Below are 6,363 nucleotides of genomic sequence, written 5' to 3'. Positions count from 1 at the left end.
AAAAAAAAAAAAAAAAAAAAAAAAAAAAAAAATGCTAGAATGATTTTAAAACAAATCAAGGCTGCAGTGCTGGGAGTAAAGACTACCTACGGGGGCCAAGCTCAACACACTTGCAGGCTGCCTTCTGACTCTGGGCTGGTGACACGAGGCAGGCACAGGTGCTCTTGGCCCCTGACCCCCTTAGCGGGCAGGTACTTCCTCAGCCACACAGGAGGAACGCCCATCCTGCCCCACCCTGCTGCCTTGTCCAGAGCGGGCTGGACAGCCACAGTTCCTCTCGGCCAGATCTGCTGAGCTCACATTCTAGAGAAACAGACAAGCTCTGTCACTTAAATGATAAAGTCCCCCCAAAACTCACCCTTATTATACATTTTACTTTACCAAGAATGCCCAGAGGACAGTAATCAAAAGGCAGACTCAGGCTGGGTGTGGTGGCTCACGCCTGTAATCCCAGCACTTTGGGAGGCCGAGGCAAGTGGATCACCTAAGGTTGGGAGTTCGAGACCAGCCTGGCCAATATGGTGAGGCTGAGACAAGTGGATCACCTGAGGCTGGGGGTTCGAGACCAGCCTGGCCAATATGGTGAAACTCCGTCTCTACTAAAAATACAAAAAAATTATCCAGGCATGGTGGCAGGTGCCTTTAATCCCAGCTACTTGGGAGACTGAGGTGGCAGAATCGCTTGAACTTGGGAGGAGGAAGTTGCAGTGAGCCAAGATCACACCACTGCACTCCAGCCTGGTTGACTGAGCAAGACTCTGTCTTTAACGAAAAAGAAAAAAGCAAAAGAGGCAGACCCAGTTATGTTTCCAAAAAAGGCTTCCTAGAATCTGGGTTTCACCAAGCCCACCTGCCAGCCCTGATCACTCCCACGAGGTAAACTCAAAGGCTACAAACTCAACTGGTAGTGTCACTGGTTCCCAAGAGCCCCTGACATCACAGGGGTCGTGGTTGGCAGTGGAATTGCCCCAGCTCCACCCCTCTGCCTGGTCCAGACGTCTTGGTTTTATTTTTCTTTTCTTTTCTGAGGGCCAACAGGAGATGAACACACCTCCTAACATAAAGTGGTACTAACCAAAACAAATGCTCATCCAATGCATGCATTTGCACACTCATAAAAACATTACTAGACACCAAATCATTACAGGAAGGGGCGAACCTTCAATCCGCCGAGCCACAGCATTTTGAAGTGAATTTAAGATAAAGATCAAATAGGACGGGCACTGGCCCCAGCCCCACATTGGGTCCCCGTCCCCAGCCACGAGTGCATGAGAGAGAGACCAAGGAACTTTCTGGGTTTCGTGACTCTGTGTCCAATTTATAGAAAATGCCTTTCTGCGAGTTATTCTTAGTGTCTTATGTGGCTTTTATGGTTTCAAATAATACAATCCCAGGCCTTCTCTGCTCTCACTCCGGTCCTCAGCTGGGGAAGCCCCCGGTTCCAGACAGGCTGCAGAAATAATCCAGCCCATCCATTTGGCAAGAAAGCCGAATATTCTTGAAGAAAATACATTTTAAAAATAAGTGACACCTTGAGAATCCCACATGGTTGCTTTTGATGTAATGGTCTAACGCCCCTAATTCTGTGTGCCTGCAAGGGTCCAGCTCTGAGCAGCTACTTGCAGGCCCAGGCTTTAGAGCAGGGCCAGTGGTGAAGGCTGTGCCAGGCCTCTGGCCACTGCCTGGAGGTCTCCCATGCCCAGCACACAGTTGCCTGGAGCTGAGCATCACCTGCCCTGAGCCCAAGGGGTCTGTTTGCCCTCAAGCCCTGGTTGGAGGAGGAGGAGGGAGCTGTGATTTCCCCAAGTCTTGGTAGCAAGGCCCCTCTTCCATCCAATTATTATTATTACTTAAGACAGAGTCTTGCTCTGTCAGCCCAGGCTGGAGTGCAATGGTGCAATTTCAGCTCACTGCAACCTCTGCCTCCCGGATTCAAGCAATTCTCCTGCCTCAGCTTCCCAAGTAGCTGGAATTACAGACGCGTTCCACCATGCCCAGCTAATTTTTGTATTTTCACCAGAGATGGGGTTTCACCATGTTGTCCAGGCTGATCTTGAACTCCTGACCTCATGATCCACCCACCTCAGCCTCCCAAAGTGTCCATCCAATTATTTACCAAATATGTATAGAGGCCTGGTAGGTGCTGGGTGCTGTGGTGAGCACTTACATTTCAGCCTCTCCACAACCCTGTAGGACAGATGAGGAAGCTGAAGTGCGGAGAGTAGGACAGGACCTTCCTGAAGTCCCACGGCCAGATCCTGAACCAGATCTGGGTGGCTCCCCAAGACCTGCTCTTGACCACTCCTAGCCACTGCCAGACCTCAGCCCTGGGCCACCCAGCCAGGGCACCGTCTCCCTCAGAGCTCCAGTCCTGAGAGCTGATAGCAGCCTGGGCTCTAAGGGAGCCCAGTCTCCTGACCCACGGTGGAGGAATCCCATGACTAACGACCCAGATCTTGTGCTGGAAAGTCATGGGTCTGTGGCCAGAACCCCTACCCACTGAAGGGGAAGCTGCAGGAAGGACTTAGGGGCTTTGCTGGGGCTGGCTGTCTCCCCGCTGCGCGCGTGCGCGCGCGCGCACACACACACACACACACACACACACACACGTGTGCAGCCTCAGAGCCCGAGCTCTGCCTCACCAGCAAATTCTGCCACAAATCTTGTCTCCCTGCAGCCCCTCTCCCATCAGGCTGGAAAACCCCAATGGGAGGGAGAACCAGTTCCCAGTCCTGACTCAAAGGACCCCAGCTGAGCCCCATCCCCTCACTCCTCTGTGTGGGCCTCCACTTGGGTTCAAGGTCGCTGTGAGGTCTCCCACCCGCACAGCAAGACCACAGACACTTGCACCGCGCTGCGGCAAGGTGGCTGTGTTACTCTGTGACGATCACACAAGGCCATCTCTAGCTGAGAAGGGGCCTGACCCTTTGGCCCATGTGCTCTGGGGGTCCAGCGACGCTGGGGTCCGAAAAGCATAACATGGTCACTGCTGGCTGGAAGTTTCCAGCACTGACTCTGGGTGTTCCCGCTCCACTTCCGGAGTCAGCGTGGTTCTCCCTGGACCCTAGACCCGGGGCCACCTCCCAGGAATATCAGCCCCCAACCCGGCCCACTGCTTGGGACGGCTCTGGTCCACCCAGTCTGACCGCCTCTCGAGGATCTGAGGCTCGGCAGGGCTGATGGCGCCGGGGCAGCGAGGGACGGCCCAGGCTTTCTGCAGCCCTGCCTCTCCAGGCAGAGTGGAGAGACACTCGCAGCTCCTGGTCCTTGTCTTCCCACTCCTCCGAACCTGGCCAGGACTGCACCCTGCGCTGCCCCAGATCCGTGCCTCCAGCTGGGATGGTAAACTGGGAGGGGGCAGTGTGGCTTTGGCTCTGGTCAGAAGCACAAAACAGTCCAGACAGCCCGGGGCGGGATGGACAGGGCTGGGTGAGGTGGGGGAGGGCAACTCCTAGAGCCGTGCCCGAGGGAAGAGGGTAGCGCAGAGGAGAGGGGCTAAGGGCACGGCTCAATGGAGCCGGGGCGTCAGCAGACTGGAAGGAGCCGGGACCTCCGCCCCAGAGCCTCCTTTTCCATTCTCGCTTCTTCCAGTGATTCGGAGCCTCCGACTCAGTCTTTCCCCAGGTGGAGAGAATCCGAGGCTGTTTCTGCCGCTGAAATCCGAGCGGGAGAGCATCCCGGAGCCGCCTGCGCGGAGCCAGCGGCCCCCGCGTCGTAGGCCGGAGGCGCCCGGGAAAATATGCGGGTCCCAGGTCGCACCCGTGGTAGCCTGGCGGAGCAAGGTGCCGTTCGCCGCCTGCGGGCAGGAGCCGGCTCTGGGCCTCGGCCCCTGCTGTGCCGTCCGGTCGGCCGCTTCTTCAGCAACGAAAGCGGTGAAGAGGCGCGGGAGCCCCGATTGTGCTGGAGAGACCTAGGGCCTCTGCGCGTCTGCGTGCGAAGGACCCGAGACTGGCCAACTCAGCAGGGAGAACGGGACACGAGGAGTGACAAAGGGCAAGGAACGGGGCCTACAGGGAGGGTGTGTGTGTGTGTGTATGTGTGTGTGTAGGGGGAATGAATGGACAGCGGAGAAGGCATGGAGAGGGGCCCAAGGGGTGTGGACTCAGCAGCCCCACCCCGGATCAGAGACGGCGGCCAGGCTCTGGCGTCCATCCAGCCAGCGCCCCTATCTGGGCGCGGGCCGCATCGCGGCAGACCGCCCTATATCCGCCTCGGTGGCGTGGGATATGACTGGCAGGAGCGCGGGAGAGGCGCTGAGAATCCATGCGCCCCAGGACAGACCAGACGCGGCACGGAGTGGGACTGCCCACAAGTCCTCCTGCCGTGAGATCAGGCCTTCGAGTTGTCGGGGGAATGCGCCTCTAGGCACAGCCAGCGGCCCCGGATCGGCACTGGACGCCAACCCAAGGGTTAGAGAAGCCTGGGAGGCCAGGTCGCAGGGGCCCTCATTCAGCCAAGGAGGGGGAAAGGAGAACTGTAGGGTAGGAGAGGCCAGGCACATGGAAGGTGAGGAGGGGATGGAACCCTGCGCCAGGAGTTGGGGGTGCAGGGCCTGTGACTGGAGAGGATTCCCATGTGCACCCTAAAGCAGAGGGAGAGGGTCTGGGCCTGGAACGAGGACTGTCGCCTGGAGGTGGTCGCCCAGCCCCGGTTGCAGGGACTGACCGCGGCCAGCAGAGGGCAGAAAGTGCCTGGTCCGCCAGCCGGCCCCGAGCCGGGCTCGGCGCTTCGGGGCTCTGGCTCTGAGCGCCGAAGTCTTGCCCGCCCGGCTTCTCCCTGAAGCAGCCGCGCCCGCGCCCCAGATGCCCGGAGAAGGCGGCCCAGGCCCAGGCCCAGGCCCAACTTCGCGGGTCCAGGCCTGGGGTTTCCAGGTTAAGCAAAGAGGGGACCAAGATGTGGGAGAGAAACTCCACATTTACTCGTCCACTCTCCCCGACCTAGACACACAAAGGCGCCCAGAAACACAAGAAGGCACAAAGCCCCCCACCCCGCCCCCCCACACACACACGCTGGGAGACACGCTAGCACACAGAAGCATTTAGAACCCCAGAGATACGCACAGATACGCAAAGGTGACAGAGACACCCCTACAGAAAAGGATCGCAGACACAATACAGAGGTTGAGACACGCACAAAGACTTAGGCCCCCGCACCGACTGATGCAGACACACACACCAGACACAGGCACGAAGGACCCACACATTCACACACACACACACGGATGCAGAGAACTCAGACAAAGATCCACAGATTCACCCCCTGGGAGTCTGGAAGGTTGCGGGGACACACATACCGTGTGTGCAGAGCCAAGGTGCACACGGAGGCAAGAGCCGCAGGGGCGGGGGCCCGACACGCACAGACACACACAGATACCCACCGACACACACGCAGGTAGGGTGGGGCGGGAGCCTATAATCCTCCACAAAGCCGGGCCCCTCCGCGGGGCCCCGCGGCGCAGGGAGCCACTTCTGACCCAAGCCTCCCGCAGGTTCCAAATCCGATCCGCCCTTTCGCCTCCAGCGAGGTCAGGGGACCCGCCCCCCCATGCCCTCCGCCCCCGCCCGGCTCCGCGCCGCTGCCTTGCTCCGGGAGGGGCCGGGGCCGCCCCGCAGGGAATCGCTGGGGTCAGTTCGCTGCTACCCCGGGCCGCACTCGCCCCCCTGCTCCCCGGTGAGACGCGCGTCGGTGGGGACCACGGGCCGCAGACAGCTGGTCGGACGCAGTGGCCTCTCGCACTGGATGCGGGTGCCAGGCCCGGCTGGCGCGAGAGTCGGCAGCTCCATCTCGCCGGCCTTTAGTGTCCCGTTGCCGAGGCCCACTTTGCCCAGGCTGGTCAGGGCACTGTCCTTGATCCGGGCGTCCCAGCGACCCCTGGCCGGGCACCCGGGCCGCCAAAGGACGCCGATCTTGGCAGCCAACCTAATCTCTTTAGAGCCGCTACCCTGGGGCCACCACTGCCTCCCAGCGCCCCTCACTGCAAACCCTAGGAGGCCCGGGTCTTGCCCATGTCTCCCGCCCCTGCCCGGGGACCCCTTTTCCAGCCTTAGTTGTCCTCTAAACTCTCGGTCGCCTGAACCCAGGCCTGACCTTCCTTGTCAGCCCAGTGTCCCCCATTCTCGATCCCGGGGCCCCAACCTCCCATCGGCTCAGTCCTCCGCCCAATCTCTGCCAGGCCCGGAGCTTTTCCAGACCCCTCACCCACACTCTGGGCCCACTCCCCGTTCCTGGGCCTGGGCCCCCCTTGGACGAGTTCAGGACCAGCCGTCCTCGCCTTCTGCCAGCCCCTATCCTTCGTTCCCGGGAGCCGGCCCTCTCCGCGGATCAAGCCGCCCCGAGCAGGCGCCGCCGCCCAGGGGACGCCGA

The sequence above is a fragment of the Mandrillus leucophaeus genome, unplaced genomic scaffold, assembly GCF_000951045.1.
Source record: "Mandrillus leucophaeus isolate KB7577 unplaced genomic scaffold, Mleu.le_1.0 Scaffold109, whole genome shotgun sequence".
Lineage (NCBI taxonomy): Eukaryota > Metazoa > Chordata > Mammalia > Primates > Cercopithecidae > Mandrillus > Mandrillus leucophaeus.
Note: the sequence above shows the minus strand (reverse complement) of the source record.